We start from the raw sequence: 18,857 nt of genomic DNA, 5'->3' as shown, positions 1-18,857 counted from the left end.
GCCCACAGGCAGCAATGTGAAGTATAATGCTTTAAATTCAAGTCACACTGATAAGAATAACAAATAAAGAGATAGAATTCACTTTAAAAGCAGGATTAGCAAAGCTGTTGGGAGGAAGGGGGATATTTTAAAGGATGTTAAACAGAAGTTAATCTGCTTTTATATAATTTGTTTTCCTATTCTTCCTGAGCTGGCTTGCTTTGGAGACAGCTGCTTTCAGGGTTTACAACCATGCATATGGTTAGTAAGGATAGAATTGGCAGCCTATCAAGTGATAGAATAATGACTAACTAGTAAAACAGCTGAGTATATAATTTACAGATGATTTGACCACATCAAATCAGTGAAATGTGAACTATTCATTTTTACTATCTCCAGCTTGCTGTCTGTTGTGAACTGTCCCATTTACAAGTCTGATTGCCACCCAATAGATCTACTAGCCACGCATACGCTCCTGATGGTGGAAGCCTTTACTTTCTGCAGCCCTCAGCATGCCGGCATGATGTAGTCTGGTGATTCCTACACCTTTACAGTGAATTGGACACACAAAAGCCATTTTAAATTCCATACCAGGTACAAAATAGAGAGAGTCCTGAATCAAAACCTGGTCACTGGATCAGCACATCTCCTGAACTGTGAGATATTCCAAGTATCTGTAACCTCACCTTCAAAATACAGGACATGCTCAGGATTCATATGCCACCTATACTATGGAAAATTCAGACTTTATAGTTGTCCCATCTCTATGTCAAAGCCAGGCCAGAAACCCTGGGTCTGCATATTCCCAGATTTGGGAGAAGTATGGCACTGGACCCAAACTTTGTGAACTAGATCAATCACTAACATGGAAACAAAATTGGTAGTGGAGCAGTGAGAACAGAGACTAAAGTTACATTAAAATTGTTTAACTCTTTACAAGCAGCACCCTCTCTCCTCTTCCCCCTCCCCTCATCAAATGCTGTAGGAGAACTCCTCTTCTGAAAATTTTCAGCAGAAAATTTTTGGGGTTTCTAAAGGTATTTTTTCTTTTAATCTAAACCTACATTTTCATTCATACTTTATTTTTTTATTACTTGGAAAAAGGGGGAAAGGGAGTAATGCAGGAAGTGTGGGGGTGGGGAGTGTGCGGAACACAAAACTCTAAAAATGGAAAACTGAAGTTTTTCAGTTTTCAAGAAGCCCAACAACATTTAAAGGTGAAAAAAAATGAAAAATTTTGTTTTGTTTCAAAATGTCAGTTTGAAATGAAATTTTTCATTTCAGGTTTTCTAATTAGAAAAGTAAAACATTTAGTCACAATCAACACTTTTCCACACACACACAAATTCAATGTTGACAAAACCAATGTGAATTTTTTTGTGCAAAAAATTTTGACCAGCTGTAACAAAGGAATTTGGCTGTTGTTCGTGGCGCTAGGAGAACAATAGTGTAAAGTTTTAGGTGACCTTGTATTGTCTATCTTCTATCACATCCCAGAGTATATTCAAATCATTGTTGTTTTACAGGAATTTATGAATAGAGCTGTTTGTAATATGGGATATTTTTCTGCAGAAAATGTTGATGAAATTGAAAAAGATACATTTTTATTGAAACCCCAGAAATGTTCAGTTTTACAACAGAAAGTTGTGACGTTTCTACCCTTCCCCTTTGCCTTCGTGAAGCTTGCACTCCTTGGGGCACCAGAATAGAATTGTCCTTATGCCATCCTGAATATCAGGACTGTCACTGTACCTGCTGTTTCATGGAGGCACGAGGAGACGTATGCTTCTCCTCCTGTACACCCATGCAATGGCCAGCTCCAATCTAGTCCATAACGCCTAGGGACAACCACACACATTGGAGAATCAAATGTTTCTTTTATTCAGATGCCTGTATAAACTGTGTTCCTCCTCTGTGCTTATATTTTTTAATCACTCAGAACTCTTCAGCTCATCTTCACATTAGAATTCTGTTCATTATCCCTGATTCAGGGAATTCAACTGTCCAGCATGAAGCAGCTTGATTCTTTCATGTTGCAAATTTGTTGGTCTGCTAGGCAAGCATTACATTTTGTTTGCAATGTATTTTACACGTGTTTGAGAGGGTCAGGTCACCACTCAATGAAACTGTCGGAAGAGTCCAAACAGGCCACAGTACTGCATGGAGTGCAGATAATATTGATTTTTCCAGCGTTATTGTATTATGGAGAGAAGTCTTGCATCCAAGGATATTATTCTAGCAGTTGTAGCAAATGTAAAAGTGCCATGCAATTTAACAGCTGAAGTGCCAGAATTTTATATGGTGAAGTCCAACTCTTTCAAAATTCTACAGGAGGATACTTAAACTAACAATTTTATTCACAACTCTTACGGAGAGAGTCTTCCCCATTAGGTTTATTGTAAGGCACCATTAAACCCAGGGGCTTAGTACAGGCCAATTATTACTTTTGGCTCATGAACAAAGTGGGTTATTGTGAACTTACACAAGGCCATATATTTGTGTCTTCAAAATTAGTGATTTGCTGTCAGAGTTTCTTAAAAGTCCATGTGTGCCCATGGTGAACAGCTTGAGACAACTGCGGCACCCCTATGTGACGAAATATGTCTGCAGTAGCAGATGATAATGGTGTAGAAGTTCCACAGAGTCTCTAAGCATCTTGAAGGTGGTCCAGAGGACATAGGGTTATGAAACTCTGCAGCTATCATTGTAGGAAAATTCTTCATCTTTGTTGTTCTGTCTTTCCTGCCAAAGCCCTCTAGTATCCTTAAGACAAGGTCTGTGAACACTTGAGGGTAGGAGGGGAGGAATGTTTGGTGCCATAGGCCAACTCATTTTTCTTTCCTAACTCACATTGTCTTCTGGCTGCAGTCTCAGCTTGACAGCGCTTATGAAATGGTATCTGCCCCCTGTTGTGCACTTCAGTTTGTTTGCTTTGCACCTCTTGAAAAAAACATGCGTAGAGATTATCAGGAAAGCATTGCTCTTCAGGACAGTAGCTAAACATGTGCTTAAGTTCCACTTAATTAAAGTACATGTTTAAATGCTTTCCTGAGGTGAGATCTAGAGGACTGATCCAAAATTAGTTGAGGTCAGTGGGAGTTCTTTTTTCCCCTTGCCTTCGGTTCAGGCTTTTCGGGGGTGGGGGTCATACAGTGCGAGAGTTCTGGTATAGTTTATGCCTCCTTGGCCACTTATTAGTTCAGTGTATCCATTCTCCTGATCCTTCCAGGCTGTGGAATGGTTAGGGTGGTCTGCCCCTTGAGTTAAACCAGGAAGTCAGAAGAACTGACAGATATGGGGCATTCAGCTCAAAATTTTGCTCCCTGCATTGCATTTTCTGGGGTTCCACTGGGACATTGTGCAGAGTTGGTGAAATTGCTAAACTGAGTTCCTCAGTTTTGTGCAGGAACCAGGATGTGCATTCTGAAATGCACATAAATTTGCCATACTCTTCAGCTGATGATGCAGTTCAGAGTAGCATACTTTGGCCAATATTTATGAGGCATGATTTATTTTTAAAAATTGCAGTGTTGCAACATGATATTCATTCATTCTACTTTCTTCTAAAAGGAAATATATTTTGCAGGCAGTTTTTTAGGATTTGAAGAGGGAAAGAAAATAACATTGTGGCCAGTACAGTAGAGTAGGCTTAGTGCACTTGGCTTCTCTCGGCTGGAGACACTTACAGTCAATGAGACCATAATGACTTCTCTACCATTGGTATCATCTTTTGACTGATAAGTTGAGTAGGTAAACTTTTGTACTGGGTTGGCAACTGGGTTGACATAGAAGTCTATGGAAACTCCAGGCATATATTAGAGGACGGAATTTGGCCCATTTTTATTGTCATATATATTGCAAATAGGCATGATTCTGGTCCCAAACCCAGTTTCACACTGGAGTAATTTCCTTGACTTCAATGGAATTACACCTATTTTCCACCAGAGGCAGCATTGGCTAGTGGATGGGGCACTGGACCGTGACCCAGGAGACCTGGCTTCTCATTCTCAGCCTGCGCAACTGACCTTCTTTGTGACTTTGGACAAGCCATTCCACTTCTCTCTCTTTCTGTCTCCCTTCCCATCCTTTGTCTGTCTTGTCTATTTAAACTGTAAACTCTTTGAGGCAAGAATTGTCTCTTACTCTGGTTTATACAGTGCCTAGCAAAATGAAGTCCAAATCTCAGCTAGCCATTAGATGCTACATTAATACAACTAATAATGCACTAGCATGAATCCGATCAGAATCAATCTCCATATTCTGAAAGTTTAATAGTTTCCCAGAGCAGCACTACATCATGGGCCAATTATCTACTAAATCACAATTTTCTAAAAATTCAAAACCAATTTTGGGCACACAAGTTCCAAAGTGTGTTTTGAGAAGTTTCCTGCTAGGTTAATCATAAACCTTTTTTTGCCAAGCTGCAGCACAACACACATTTTCAGGGCTGAGTTATAAACCCCCTGAACAAAATGGGATTTATAATGGAACGTTGATGCTTCACTATTGATTTTATACTTCACGGCTGTAGAATGGCACTAGTGGGAGCTGCCATAATAAAACTCTTCGAAACCTACAGATTATACAGGCCCCAAGGTTCCTACCTCTCCTTCCCCTCTCTAAATGGTGCCTTACCAAACTGCACCTCAGTTTCTTCTAGGTCTGGCATTGTTCCTCTTTGAGTTTTCAGAATATTTGTGTAAGTTATTTATCACTAATTTCTGCAAGTTTTATCTCTACAGGTGATCTTTTTCCCCAAAATAACTACTCACGTTCAGGATTAATCAGACTATACAAAACTCTTAAAGCTACAGTTAACATTGTCTCTGTGTAGTGAAGGAACCCATTAAAGGAATGGGTTTACTAAGAGTACCCAAATCAACATATCAAGGCTGTAGTTCAAAGTCCAAACATTACCTCTTGAATGATACGTACCCTGACCTCCCAGCCTTATATTCTGACACCACAACGATAAAGAGCCTTTCCTGGGGCCTGAGTCACAGTTGCCCAGTGGTGTCTTTGAACCATCACCGCCACCTGTTGTATTCATTTAGATGGAATAAACGGGCCAAACATAAGTCATAACATAAGTCAGTCACTGTCCAACATTTAATGGTGTTAAACAAGGCCTGGGGTTTGGTGTACAGAGACTTCAGCCTGCTCAGTACCATGGGAAACACCATTAAAAATCCCTTTTAACCTTTTATTAAAGATGCATAAAAGAAAGAAAAACAGTCGAAGCTTTTTGAATTTATTGAACAGGGCTTTCATTTTAACAACATCTCTTGTTCCCCTTTCCCTTTTGCTGGAGACAGTTTCTAGAAGGAAAAAACCCTTGTTTGACTGACTCTTAGATGGTATCAAAGATGGTAATAACTGTTCTTTTGGGGAAAATACAAGAAATTGGCTGAGATGGTTGGAGCTGTTGTTGAAGTATGATCCTTTTTCATCTCTGGTGGTATCTGGAATTCAGCTAGAGCTGGTAAAAGTGATGATGTCATCTGGGTCCCTTTCTCTAACTCAGTTTAGTCAGGACTGTCTCTCAAGATTAGGCTGAAGGTCTGGAGTCCCAGAAGATGGTGGGGGTGGCAGACATGATGGTGAAGTTCACACAAATAGCCAGTTTTTCTCCCCAGAGTCTTTTTTCAAGGACCCAAAAGGCAGTGATGGGTAGACTAGCCCATCCCCTCATTACTTTGCCTACCAAACAGGCCTAATATCTAACATACCAATTTTGGTTCATTAATTTCTGGACATGGATTTTCTTGTTGGCCAAGAATGATTTTAACACAGTTCTTGAGTTATATGAGTAGGCGTTCTTGTTTGGACTAATTCAGTCTTTCTGTCTCCTCTAAATACCTTTTCCCATCAACATTTGTGGTTATAGGTTATTGTGATGGAGTGTTCCAGCCCTTTTAGGCCCCCTGCTGAAGGCCTTGTGGTCCTACCATACCCCAGCCCAGGAAAAGGAGCAGTGAGGTTGAGTCCTCCAGGCCTGCCGAGAAAAGCTGAAGGGAAGCAGCCAAACAGAGCTCAGCAGGCTCAGTTAAAGTGCGCCATAGGGCCTAAGCAGGGTAGTTACTGGCTAGAACCAGAAGGGTGAAGAAGGAGTGGAAGGCTGTGAGACTCCACAGGTAAAGAGACTGGGGAGAAGCCCTGCTCAAGAAGGGATAGGACTGGTAAAGCTTTCCAGATGCAGAGGCCTAGGAGAGCGAGCCATGGCTAAAAGGGGGAAAAGAGTGTTACAAGCTCTCCAGGCAAAGAGGCCTGAGATAAGATCCTGAGAAACCAGGACAGAGACTGAGAAGCTCTCCAGGCAAGAAGAAGCCAAGAAGGTGGTGGGACAGAGTGTGAAGAAGCCCAAGGAATGCAGCAATAGCAGCTAGTAAAGAAAGCAGCATGTGACTGCTACTTGTAGGGTCCCTGAGTTGGAATCCGGAGTAGTGGGCAGGCGTGGGTCCCTCCACTGGTGGAGTGCCCAAAGCCCTGAGACGAGAACAACTTCCATTTTGGAACCCAAGAAAGGGGCTAGAGTTTAAACAGGCCCAGAGCTAGGGCTGAAGACCCTGGAGATGGCCAACCATTTGTTGGACTGTGTTACCCCAGAAGGGGTTCATTCATGTGTTTTTAAACTATTTGTGACTTAGGCTGAGGGCTGAGCCATTGAAGACCTGTCTGATGATTATAACCACCAACAAGGGGTGCCAGGAACAGAAATAGGAAAGAGTGCATGATTTCACGCAGCTGACAGGAAATGCTCATGAGAGGCTAGTGTCTGCCCCCACTATAGACATCTTGTGAATTTTCACACACTTTTCACAGTTGAGCTCAGAATTATTATGAATTTGTAGGCCCAATTATCATAACCCTCCCATCCCAGAGGATACCCTTAGAACAGAAGGCCTGTCCCAACAAGTCTGCCACACCTCTACCACAAGAGCCCCAGCACTGGTATTTCTGGGTGTGTCAAGGATAAGGGGGAAAGGTGGGGAGTGGCTGGCTTGGTCCTGCATGCCTGTTTATTCCTTGGCTGCTGCGTGCCCCATTGGAGCTTTGGGAAGGTGGGTAAAAGCCTGGCGGGCAGCCCCCAATAAGGCACTTCCTTCCTGTGACTTCACCAAGCTGTGTAGCATCTCAAGGACAAACTCTGCCTCCCTTGTCTGCACTGGCTGAAGAGGGAACACTCGCCCTCTGCTCCATTTCCCCTGATTCTTTTGGTTATAGATATTGCTGCTTATCTTCAGGTCACCAAATTGCTAATTTTCTTTTCATCCCTTCAGCAGCTGATTCTGGAGCACTTCTAGTTGGGCAGGATTTTACTGAGAGCACCAAGCAACGTGCGTCAGATATTTTGGCACGTTCCCTTTGCATTTCATGCTGAAAGGGTCATGTTCAGATTTATATTGAGTTTAGCTCCCATCATTGGGAGCACAAGCAGACTACTTGGAACAGTGTTGTGTGTGTGCTCAGCATCGGACATAAACACTTTTCTTGCCAAATATGCTGGCATGTCATTTGTATTTACCCTAATATTTATGCCAGTTCCTTGCAAATATGCTTGTTATGATCTGTTCCAAACAGCCGCTTGCCATGGGAGATAGATGCATTTAAAGGGACTGAATTTTCATCTTTCAAGCTAAAACTAACCCTTTGCCTGCTCTGGCTGTATAAAGAGGTCTTAGTATAAGTAAGAATCTGAGCCAGCATTAGGAAATGCAACTTCTTCTTCAGTTGTGAGTAGCTAAAAATGTAGACTGCCAGCAGTTGAGTGGGAAAGAAAATGCTTGTTTAGATGAACTGTTGGATAAGGCACTTGCAAAACCAAAATGGAATGCTTTTTTCCCCTGCACAAACTTATTAATTGTCCATTATTCAATATTGTGGATCTAGGCCCCATTCTGCAAGGTGCTGTACAAACAGAGAGCTATTGTGATGTTACACCCCATATTCTTCATAGAAATATTGTTATGATATGAATATGGCATAACTAAGATATATTTTATGCAAAAAGGGTCATGTGAGGTATCATTGGAAAAGTTATGATTTACTGAATGTCTTTATCCAATTTGTATGCATGTATCATTTCTGTATCTAAAGTGAGGAATATTGTCTATGTAACAATTACTACTATGTTGTTATGTGCTTGGGAAACGCCCACCATACAGTAAGCAATCAGCCTCAAAGACAATGAGTCTTCAAAAGGTGTGGATCCCCCATCTTCCCAGGAGTTCCTTCCCGTAGACCTTGCAAATAAACCTTGTCTCGTGGTTGCCCTGACACTGCAAGGTGATACGATGATGTCACCTTGTACAAAATACCACCTTGGACACCACTGGTACTTTTCCACTGGAAATGAAGGCTTCCTGCCTTATGTAAATTCTATTTAAGGCTGGGAAGGAAGGCATTCAGGACTCTCCTCCATTGTCTGCCCAGGAAGGAAGATGACTAAAAACGCCTGAAGGAAAAGGCAGGGTGGAGTCCAGGCTGAGATAGGGGTCCAGTCTGTAAAGAGAAATAACTGGAACTCGATGATACAGAAACTCTGCAACTTGCCTAAAACAACATTTAGGGTGATAAATTACAGTTTAAACCTGTTTCTTGAGTGTATTAAGTTTAGTTTGCGTGTTTTGTTTTATTTGCTCAGTAATCTGCTTTGTACTGTTTGCTATCCCTTATCACTTAAAATGTACCTTTTGTAGTTAATAAACTTATTTCTTGTTTATAACATAACCCAGTTAGTTCAATTCATATCTTGGGGAGGGGCAAGAAGCTGTGCATATCTATCTCCACATTTCAGAGTAACAGCCGTGTTAGTCTGTATTCACAAAAAGAAAAGGAGTACTTGTGGCACCTTAGAGACTAACCAATTTATTTGAGCAAAAGCTTTTGTGAGGTGAGCTGTAACTCACGAAAGCTTATGCTCAAATAAATTGGTTAGTCTCTAAGGTGCCACAAGTACTCCTTTGCTCTCCACATTGAGGGAGAGGGTGATTTTTATGAGCTTGCGCCGTGCAGATTTTTCTATATAGCACAAGACAATATTATTTTGGTTTACTCCTGAATCTCTGAGCTGAATCCTCTCACACAGAGCTGACTTCAGTCAGTGTCTCCGGATGTGGTCTTACCAGTGTTTGTGTGCTAGAGAAGGCTTGAGGCCCTGCTGGCCTGGCACAGCATAGGCAGGGTTAGTATGCCCAGGTTGGTGGAATGGACGGGCTCAGTGAGACCCCAGCACATCAGGTGATACCCCAGATGGGGTCGGGGTCTAACCTGTCACTGCTATCATAAAGGAAAGGAGAGACTCCCATTGAATTCAGTGGGTGTTGGATCAAGCTTGTACATTGTTGTCTTTTTAAACTGTAAGCTCTTTGGGGGCAGGGCTTGTATATTCCTACAAACAGACCAAAGTCCTGACTGTTTGGATGGGTGGGGTTTGAGGGGTGCTGGGGCCAGGACTGGTAGGAAGTGGGGTAATGGAAGGACTAGCAGCCCCTACACATGCATACATTTCCTGTTGCCTCCTTCTGGCCTTTGGGGTGGGGACTTTATTGAAGACATCTGTCAGTGCAGGCCTCATACTAAGCAGCAGAGCAATGTGTTCTTGTTGTATTTATTGTCGTTTATGAACAGTAAGTAACTCTGAATCCAGCCATTGCTTTTACTGTTTACCTAACAGTAGCTGCTGGATATCCCTTAGAAAGAATCATGCAACTTGTTAACTTGGCAGGATGGTAGCAAACCATGATACCTTCTTGTTGTAATCTGGCTCGTGGGCTTATAATGATTTACTTACTTCATTTACTGTAGGCTCTATGGAATGTTAAGCCCCTGCATTTTGTCATAAATAAGATAGTGTGTGCCTGTTGAAATAATTGCATGTTTTATATGTACGTTTATCTTATGTATCACAAACACAATATACACTGTCTCAAAAAGATAATAAAAAAGCAAATCTAATGTCACTGAACTGCATAAATCTTTGGTATCTGACTGGTTCTCTTAGTTATCATATGCAAAGTTAGCTGCAGTAGATTACATATCAGTTAACATCCTTATTAAATGTCAAGGAGTATTAACTGATCATTTCCTGTGACTACCTCACTTAGTACCAGTTCCATCCTGAAACCTGTCTTTGCAAGCTTAATATATGGAAAATAATGCTTATGCATTACCGACTTATGTAACCTAAAATTAATTACATGGCAACTGGAGTTATCTGTTATGGTCAAGATTTCAGAAAATGGATGCCTAAAATAAGGCTTCAAAACCCACAAGGGAGCTGTTGGGTACTCTGCATTTTTGAAAATCAGGTCACTTAAGTCTGTTCTAAATACCTTATTATGAACCTAACCTTCAGCACCTCTTGAAAACAAAATTTCCCTATATATTACTACTTAACCATAGCAGCTATTCTTTAATTATGAGCTCACTTGGGAGAGGTGAAATATCACCAAAAGACTTAACTTGCTCCCCATCCTGTAGATACTGCCAAAACACTTGTTGCTCACTGGGCAACCCTCCCCAGTCTTGTACTTAGGAGTATGTGAACTGAGTATTTCTTGTCCACAAAAAATCTCCCTGTAATCCTTGCCCTCTATTAGTTCCAAAGGGAAACTCATACATGCCAAATCATTATTTCATGGCTATAATTCAAGTTCATTTGTTACAACTGTTCTTGTTATAAATGACCAGGCAGATCTCTCCAGGATTGACCCGTCTTCCTCATGGCAATTGTGTCATAGGAAGAAAGTGACAGAACTCAGGAGGATAGCATCGCACCATTTTGTATCCACAACTGAAGCCCCAAAACATTTGGGTGAGTGGGATGAGCTCTATTTAAGAAAATCAGCATTTTGGTTGCTGAAAATATATGGTTGATTACTTTCTACTGCCAATGCCACAGCTTCTAGTTATTAAGGTTGCATTGAGGTTAATCTGGACCAAGGTCAACCAAAATATCTGCTTCCCTGTCCACTTCCTCTGCTGCACCACCAAAAGAAAACCTTGGCATCTCTCAAAGAAGTCACCTCTTCTTCCTTCAATTTTAGGATGAATAAAACAAGAAGAGCTGAAAGGTTCTGAATATTACAATATGACTTGTTTGATGGCTCAATAAAACTTTGATACTTTTCTGCGCAAAGTTAAGAGGTTTTGGAAAGATAATTAAAAAATCATTAATTGATTTTTCCTTTATTGTTGTAATATTTATTTTCCATCAACATCATCTGCTTCATGATGGTTTTGGAATATTCTCCAGAAACATTGGACATTAGGATATTCTTATGCATGAAAGATTTTTAAACTCTTTAAGGAATCTGAGGATTATTTAGACAACTCTTAGCTCAGCAATTTAATTCCATCCATATGTTAATTGTTTGAATTGGGGAGGGTGAATTGGAGTGGGGAGTGGAAGATATTCACAAAGTACAATATGAAGAGATTGGATTAATTATCATTAGAGGAGATTTACCAGTAAATTTAAGGTATTGAATGCTATGCAAAACTAGGGTTACTATAAAAACTATTTGTAGCAAACTCCTCTGTGCAGTAATTGCTCTATGTGTAAGGAAGACTTGCCCTGGAGCATTCTTCCTTTACTGTATATGAAGCTTTTACCTAGGGTTTGTTTTCTCTTGAATAAATTCCTTCTTCCTTTCATATGTTTCACTCTTCCTTTTTAGATTTAGCTGCCATTTAGGCATATGGTTTAATCTCTCAGCCTGCCTCTATTCTGGAACTGCATGTAAATACAGTGAAACACAACCAGTTGGGATGTATCCCTCCATGTAACAGAATATGGAATAATAGAAACATAGGGTTAGAAGGGACCTCAAGGATCATCTAGTCTAACACTCTGCCAAGATGCAGGGTTTGTTGTGTTTAACCCATCCAAGACAAATGTCTATCCAGTCTCCTTTTTGAAAACCTCCAGCAAAGGAACTTCCACAACCTCTGGAGGCAGTCTGTTCCATTGTCCAACTGTTCTTAGTAAGGAAGTTTTTCCTGAGATTTAAGCTAAATCTTCTGTGTTCTAGTTTGAACCCACTGCCTCTTGCCCTGCCCTCCATCTTTTTTTTTTTAATGTAGCCTTTCAAATATCTGAAGACCACTATCATGGTCTCCTCTCTTCCAAACTAAACCTACCCACTTCCTTCAGCCTTTGCTCATATGGCTTGCATTCCATCCCTTTAATCATCTTTGTTGCTCACCTCTGGATCCTTTCTATATGATGGTGACCAAAATTGGACACATTATTTAGTACCTAACCAGTAAGTGGTACTATCAGTTCCCAGGACTTGCATGCTATGCCCCTGTTAATGCAACCTAAAATTGTATTTGCTTTTTTTGCAACAGCATCACATTGCTGATTCATGTTGATGCTGTGATCCACCACAACTCCCAGATTCTTCTCTGTCTTGGCAGCAGCACTGCAGTTATCCCCCATTCTGTATTTGTGCATTTGGTTCTTCTTCCCTCAGTGTAGCATATTATGGTTGTCTTTGTTGAATTTCAATTCTGTTGGCTGGAGCCCAATTCTCCAATTTATCAAGATCCCTCCAAACTTTAGCTTTATCCTCCAAAGTGTTGGCAACCTCTCTGCCCCTCAGCTTTCTGTCATCTGCAAACTTGATCAGTGTGTTCTCTATTCCTGCATCTAGGTCATTAATAAACATGTTAAACAATACTGGACCCAGAACAGAGCCCTGTGGAACCCCACTTGAGACCTCTCTCCAATCTGACATCATTCCATTAATAGTTACAGTTTGTTTGCAGTTGTTTAACCAATTATGTATCCATTTAATGGTAGTTCCACATTTCTCCAACTTACTTATCTGCTTACATATAACTGCTTCATCTTTATTTGGAGACCCACTTCAGTTACGCAACCAATTTTGGTTGGTGCATTGAGGCAGTTACCTCAGACTGGTTTCATAGTGTGAATTGGTGGCTCTGACATTCCTCAGAGTACAAACTGGACTGAACGGTGGTGTCTCCTTAACTCTCTAACCTGGGGTGCCTTTTATACTGCTTTGCTATAAGAACAGCCACCCCGGTCTGATCACACAGCCTTTGGCGTATAAATCCACTCCCAGCTAAATACATGAGCACTTTGACCATGAGCACTCTGAATTACATACAGGGCGACCCCTGCAAATTCTTAGTTCCTCCAGAAATGTGTGTCTCATGCTGTCTAGCACACTACTGAACAATGCACCCTCATAGAAAGTCTGTCATTTCATCGTGGGAAGATGATATATGTACCAGCCTTGCTTAACCCAAATGGAGTTTCCCACACACTTTAGGCTGAACACACTGATTAAGATAAAAAATAAGATAGATTTTAAGTGATTAGAAATATTGGTGCATAAAAGTCAGGATTGGTTGCAAAATAAAAGAAATACACAAGCTATTACCTAACTTAACAAGCTATGTAGCCTTGAAAGCAAAGATTTTTGTCTCACCATACTGCTGTAAATTTCACAGGCTGGGTCTTCTTCCAGCCTGGGACCCATTCCCCCATTAGTTTAGCTCTTTGAGAGTTGTTGATGTCATGAGCAGAGAGGCAGGAGGAGGAGAGGGTGAGTTGGAGGTTACTGTCCCTCATATTTATATCCCTCTCCCTTCTTTGAGGATCACCCCAGCTTGGGTGTAGGCAACAAGCAGTCTCTTGTGGATGTGAGGTTTCAAACATTCCTGTGATGCAATGTAAAGTTCTTGTTTACAACTTCCCATTGCTGGAGAATGGCCGCTTACGTAGGTGATGGCCATTTAACACCTGTCTGGTGTGCTAGTATGTCTGTGTCTGAGAAACTGGTTTGTGGGTGTTACTTTGAATTACAACATATTTCAGTAGCAGTCTTAAAGTTTCAGAGTAGCAGCCGTGTTAGTCTGTATCTGCAAAAAGAACAGGAGTACTTGTGGCACCTTCGAGACTAATAAATAACCTTAGAACTTTACATACAATGTTGATACACATATTTTTCCAGGACAATGATATCCAGCAGATTTTGACTTTTAAAATACCACCTCACAAGGCATACTTTGTACACAATTTATCAGAGTCTTGTAAAAGTGGTGACCATTATAGTCACAGTGGTATATCATCCCTCTTTTGTTATATAACAAAACAAGCCCTCTTGTGGCATCTCATGGCAACCAGGATGACCATAGCACATGATCACCACCAGCAGACAGTTGTTGTTTTCTTGTGTGACTACGCAAGTAATTTAATGGCTAGGGAGGGAGTTGGTGGCTGAATATTTCTGCATTTTTACCAAAGATCGCATGGAGAATGATGTGGGCTGAGCAGTCAGTTCTTGCATGTTAATTTTAGAGCATGGAAGCTCATCACTCAGTATGTGCAGCCTGTTTCTGAATCTGGTTTTGGAATGGATGTGTCACTCCAGTGGTTGGAGCTTGTGATGGTATAATGAAATGGTGACCCGTGGCACATGCCTCTGCATAGTGTTAGGGGATTCCTGGGTGCATCCCAGTGCACAGATATTTGCAGAGTTGGATGAGGGAATGGACAAATGCAGGGCCAGCAAATCCACCTCTTAGCCATTGTTCACACATGGAGGGGGCACAAGACTGTTTCAGGCCTGAGTCTGAATCTATTTATAATATGTATTACGGTCGTGTCTAGGGGCCCCAAATGAAACTGTTCCCCACAGTGCTGTGCAGTGTACAGACATACAATAAGAGGTAGTGCCTATCCCAAAGAGCTTACTCTCTAAACAGAGAAGACAGAGAAAGGATGGAAAGGGAAACAGAAGCACTGAGAGGTGAAGTGACTTATCTGAGGTCACACAGCAGGTGAGTAGAAGAAATGGAAATAGAAGTCAGGTCACCTGGGTTCCAGTCCTGTGCCTTATCCCCCAGACTATACTGGTTCTCACTGATTTCCTTTTCTCTAGCTGGCCCTCTGCTCCTTCCTGATAGTTAGCTCAGTGTAGTTTGCTGGAGAGACAATCCTCCCTCTGTAAACCATACCATCAAATCTGCTTCCCCTCCCCTGCCAATAGTTTACATTTTGTGATTTAAAAAAAAAAGTTTTACCATTTTAGCAAGATTGCAAAATTTGGGACCATCTCTTCCCACCCAAATCTGGTGCCATAGCTGCTAAATGTCACTATCTCACAGTTAGAGGCAAACTGCAATGACTTGAGACAATCACAAAGAGATTCCATCAAAGTGAATGGTTTCTAAGGCTAAGGGAAGATTTCACTCCAGCTGAAATACCTCTAGGGCTTGTCAGGACAAATCAGACAGGAACCTGACCCACTGGCATGAAGATAAAGTACATGCATACACACACAGCTTCTCCCCATATACCTGAACTTTTCCCAACATGCTCATTTCCCCTCTTTACACTATAATAGCTTTTAATTTTATATACAATACCAGTAATCGTTTTGTCTCCTTTTGCCTGGATCATCTAAATTGCTTTAAACCCATCTGCAAAGCAACTGCTTCAAATTAAATTTTGTGATAAAAACAAGTGAAGCATAATTGAGAACAGACAAAAGACGCTTGCCTTGAGAAAAGAATGATAAGAAATGAGACAATGGTGTTCTTAGGTATATATTTTTTCTCTACAGTAGGCCAAATGTTCCTGCAATCTGTGAGATGCTTACTACATTATAATTACGCCAGATTGGTGCTGTTATTGTAAACATTAAATGGTCTATTTTCCCCATCTACGTTGTACAACTCCCCCCCCCCCCAGAACTTAACTATCATACTAATAAGAAAAGGAGTACTGGGGCACCTTAGAGACTAACCAATTTATTTGAGCATAAGCTTTCGTGAGCTACAGCTCACTTCATCGGATGGAATAGGTCTAGATTAAACACAGATGCAGAAACATCTGTATTTTCAGAAGCCTTGTGTAAAGAAAGTATATTTATTCTATAAAGAATTACAAAGATGCTTTAAGAAAAGGAGGACTTGTGGCACCTTAGAGACTAATTGGTTAGTCTCTAAGGTGCCACAAGTCCTCCTTTTCTTTTTGCGAATACAGACTAACACAGCTGCTACTCTGAAACCTGTCAAAGATGCTTTATACTTTTGTCCATGCTGCAGGCAGGAGCATTGGAAAACACGCAGCTTGTCTCTAGTGGGGTTGCTTTACCATGGAATTGTTCATGCAAATATGGATCTATTGTTTCTTGTGTTAATTAATAAGCCAGCAGCTAAGGTTGCTAGAGGAAATTAAGAGGTACAATAGGCTGTTAGCAGAGAACAATCAGAAACCAGCTTCTTGGAATGTGTGGTTTAATGTTCTTTCTGATAATTAAGCTGCTGCGGAAAAGACTCCAAGGTGTGTGTAAACTTAATAAGGGAGCTGCTCAAGTAACATCCTAGCTAGTGTGTCTTGGGGCTGGTCTGCATGGACACCTCCAGGAAGATTAATTCAAAATAATTAAAGGTGCAAATTTGAAGTCAGATAGTTAAATCACAGTAAATCTTTGTGTGGACTCTTATTCAGAATTAAATGGGCCTTAATTTGATTTAGCTTAATTCGCATTGGATTGTGGAGGGCTCAGAGGTTGGACTGTGCCCATCACTAACCTGCAGAGGGACAGTGGGGTCTGCATAGGCCTAGAGGGGAGTGCTGGTATTGCCCGTGGCTGGTGGTGTTGGGAGCGGACACCTGGCAGGCACAGCCAAGGCTTCATCACTCTAAGGGCAGATCGTAGCAAGGTGCCTCACAACCCTGGGGACCCCAGGAAGTGTCACAGGAGGCATCTTCTGCCCCCTCATCAGATATCTGAAACTCATAAACCAACGTGTCTCTCACTTACCATTCTCAAGACAGGATCTAACCAAAAGTGTCAAATGTGTTTTCTAATGGCTGATTACCACAGGAAGCTGCTATGGGTTAAGTCAGACGTTGCTGCAGTTCGCGTTCATTGGAACAAGTGCCTAGAGAAATTCATAGCACTCCAATGATTAGCACAGAGCAGAAATGCCAAGAGAAGACATTGCTGGGAACGGAACACGGAACTGTATAATTGAGTAACATTACAGTAGCATTGCTCATTGTAAGTTCAGGCATGTACAGGATTAATTGCCAGCAGGTGCCAAAGATAAGAAATTTCCCTTTGAGCTGGGGAGGGAGATAGCTTTGTATATTTCTTTTTATTGCTCCATTTTTACCAACATATATTTGAGCATAAAATGAGCCTTCATTTTAGGAAATGTGATAAATAATATTGCTACCTTGGAGAAAAACACTTTAATACAAAAGCAATTTCCTTGTGTGAGCCTTCAAAGAACAGAGAGTGTTAATTAGGAAATTACTACATGGAAAAAAGAAACATTGGGGCGGGGGGCAGCCCTTCATTCTTATGGGTGAAGCCGTTACTTTATAACCTGCCCTGAGTGAGGGTGTAGCACCCACTGTCACAAGAGGAGACACAAGAATGAATTGGGACTCAGAGAGTCCCACATCCTCCCTCGTTGCTCTAAGGGGATTTGCACCTGTTCTAGTTGGCACTTGGCTGGTGCGGAGCTAGGGAATTTCCCCCTCTTCACCCCTGCCCAGCCCCGTTGGTCACTGGAGAGTATATCAAGCAAATAGCCCTGTTCTCCCCACCCCGAGAGCCAGAGTCCCAATTTGAGCAACAGAGTAAGGGGATGCCTACTGTGTGTCTTGAATAAGGAATGTAGCAATCTAGCCTTATGTAAGAGAGGATTTGCTCACATGAGGTAACATTTGCAGAATCAGGCTCAGTATCACAATAAAAAGACTGAGGTTGAAGGGAATGATTTAAAATTCAGATGCTCTCTCAGCTTCTCAAAACATTTACTAAATACATCATTTTAATCAATATATATCAAAGAAAAGCCATGGGACCCATTAAAATCATGGGAATGCAAATAGAACAGTCAAAATAAGTAACCATATGATAACTCCCATCTTTGTCTGACTGGTCTGCTTCAACAGCAGTTCCTTTGTTTACTGTAATATTGCCAGTTAATTAGAATTGTGAAAGCTATGGAGAGTAGCCTATTCCTATTGCAGCCAATATGGGTTTAGCAATCGTCTTCAATGGAAGCCAGACCCGAGTCACACACGTTAGTAGGAAACTTTTATGCACCATTTTACATGGATGGAAAAAGAGAATTGTGCACTGACCTCAAGAATCATTGGTTTATATGGGCTCTAGTAACATAAGGATTCCAATGCATGTGCACACACAAAAACAAAAACATCCTACCCAAATCTTTATTTTTAAATTGGCAAAAGAGCCATAGCCAATCACTAGTCAAAGGAAAAAATAAAAATATAGTGATCCAAGTTTCTCCTCCTCCCAGCTCTGAACAGACATTTTTCAGCTGCTTACCAGAAACAAATGCTTGTGAAGAAGGATATTCAGCCATTGCCGAAAAATGATTTGTCTCACAGGCATCTTCTAAAATGTAAGTTTTGCCTAAGTATTCCATTTCTCAATGGAACTGAACATTCTTTCAAGACCTTTGCTAAAGCAGGAGTGCAGATCTTTAAGTGGGAGGTTTAGGAAACAGAAGAAATCTTACAACATTGTATTTTAAAGTGCTTCCTGGATTTTCTTTTTTTTTTCCTTCCGTATTATCTTTTACAAGTATCTGAGATGCAACTTGCAATGAATTCTGCCTGCCCGAAAACACAAAAGGCCAGATTTTGATACCCTTCTTCACAGTGGAATAGCACCTACCTCCATGAGGGGTCCCAGTGAAATCAGTTCATTCAAATGTCAATATTAAAGTGATCAAATATGAATTAAAAGCTCAGTTCAACAAGATTTTCTGTTCACTATTCATGCTCTTAAAGAGTGATATCTAGATGTGAGAGCCACTTCCCTTTATGTATTTTGAATCATACTTCATTC

This window comes from Lepidochelys olivacea (genome assembly GCF_965140295.1).
Source record: "Lepidochelys olivacea isolate rLepOli2 genome assembly, chromosome: 7".
NCBI classification, from domain to species: domain Eukaryota; kingdom Metazoa; phylum Chordata; order Testudines; family Cheloniidae; genus Lepidochelys; species Lepidochelys olivacea.
This window is presented reverse-complemented; position numbering follows the sequence as displayed.